We start from the raw sequence: 2,500 nt of genomic DNA on the forward strand, positions 1-2,500 counted from the left end.
TAATAAAGGAAGCTGCACTTCAAATAGGCGGTAAGAACGTCAAACAAAACTCCAGTAAGCTCTGATAGAAACTAAAGAACTTATGCAAAAACGTAGGGTCATGAAAGCATCGTCAAATAGGGACAAAATAGAATTAGCTAAACTAACAAAAACTTTAAACAAAAAGAAGAGAGAAGATGTACGGAAATTCAATACTCAAATAATAAATGAAACAGTGATCTCAGGTGCCAGTATGAAAACAGCTAAGAGGAGACTAGGAATAGGGAGAAATCAAATATATGCAATAAAGAAACCAGACGAAGATAAAAATGAAATCATAAGAGAAAAGGAAAACTTTTACAGGGATCTATACAACGCAAATGAACAGCCACGGATAGAAGCGAATGCGGTAACTAGAAGAGTACCTAACATCACAACAGAAGAAATAAAGAGAGCACTTAAAGACATGAAGAGAGGGAAAACAGCAGATGAAGACGGTATTAGTAAAGACCTTGTAATAGACGCAGGAGAAATTGCAACAGTGAAACTAGCCAATCTTTTTAACAAATGGAACAATGCCGAAAGCCTGGAAAAAGGCAACAATTATTTTGATTCATAAAAAAGGGGAGAGAAGGGATCTAAAAAACTACCAACCCATAAGTCTCCTTTCAGTTACTTACAAATTGTTCACTAAAATCATCACAACTCGCATCTCTGACAGTCTGGATTCTAACCAGCCTAGAGAACAGGCAGGCTTCCGCAGTGGATTCTCAACAACAGACCACATACACACGCACCGAAATAAGAGAAAAAATAAACGAATATAGGAAACCCCTGTGTATGGCATTCGTTGATTACGAAAAGGCATTTGACTCTGTACAAATACCATCAGTACTAGAAGCTATTCGAAGACAGGGAGTAGAGATATATTGTAAAATATTAGAAGATATATACGAAGATGGGACAGCAACTATCAAGCTCCACACAGAAACCAATAAAATCCCAATTAAGAAAGGTGTTAGACAGGGTGATACCATCTCACCAAAACTGTTTACAGCTTGCCTTAAGGAAATTTTCAAGAAGCTAGAATGGACTGGGAAGGGTATCAAAATCTGCTAATGAAATGAAGCAACTAATAAATGAGCTGCATAGAGAAAGCCTGAAAGTCGGACTTAGGATGAACAAGAAAAAAACCAGGATCATGTTCAACAGTAGCGTTCAATTCGAACAGATACATGTTCAAGGTGAAGCGCTAGAGGTGGTAGACAAGTATATATACCTAGGGCAACTCATACAGACAAACACTTCTAGCGAAGAGGAAATTAAGCGACGCATCAGTCTAGGCTGGAGCGCCTTCGGCAAACACAGTAGCATACTAAGAGGCTTCTTGCCATTATGTTTAAAAAGAAAAGTCTTTAACCAATGCATTCTCCCAGTTATGACCTATGGATCAGAAACATGGACTACAACCAAATTACTGGAGAGGAAATTAATAAGTGCCCAAAGAGGGATGGAGAGGTTGATGCTGGGAATTAGTCAAAGAGATCGGATGAGGGCGACGTGGATCAGGGAACTGACGAAAGTTGAAGATATACTCGGGAGCATCAAAAAGAACAAATGGTAATGGGCAGGTCATATATGTTGGAGACAGGACAATAGCTGGACAAAGAAAGTAACAGACTGGATTATAGATAACATAAAGAGGCCAAGGGCCAGACAAGATGGTGCGACGAAATAACGAAATATGGGGGCCAAAACTGGAAGCAAAAAACGCAAGAGAGACAAAGATGGAAAAGATTGGGAGAGGCCTACGTCCTGCAGTGGATTGACCCAGGCTGATGATGATCTGGTATATATATATATATATATATATATATATATATATATATATATATATATATATATATATATGTATGTATATGTATATATATGTATATATATATTATGTATACACACACACACATATATACATATATAAGTGTGTGTGTGTGTGCACATATTATGTATATATATATGCATATATATATGTATATGTACACACACGCACACACACACACACACACACACACACACACACACACATTTATACACCAATACCCAACCTTCCTTTCTCCTGCAGAGGAGCCTGACCCCGTCCTCCCTCAAAGTAGCAGAGAAGAAAAACGACTTTCCTGAAATATAGTCCCCAAAAAGCACGGCCATCGGGATCTCTCAGGATCATCAGAAAGACATTATCGGATCCAGTTAACGTAGGATCAACGGAGTAATTTCGAGTAGGATTAAAGGATTTCTGAGACTAAGCGGCAGTCAGTCGGGCAACGAGAAGGATGCTTATTTTTATAATGAATTATAACGGCTCTTAAGAGGACAGGGAGCCAGTACAAGCATAGGACGGCGAAAGGAGTCAATTCAGCAGCTGCGGAAATTATTATTGCTTATTCGTTTATTTACCAGGATTCTTATATTCTGTAAAACGATCGGCAAACGTAGCCTTCCCCTTTGGAAAACAGACACTTATAAA

The sequence above is a fragment of the Penaeus chinensis genome, chromosome 11 (genome assembly GCF_019202785.1).
Source record: "Penaeus chinensis breed Huanghai No. 1 chromosome 11, ASM1920278v2, whole genome shotgun sequence".
NCBI classification, from domain to species: Eukaryota; Metazoa; Arthropoda; class Malacostraca; order Decapoda; family Penaeidae; genus Penaeus; species Penaeus chinensis.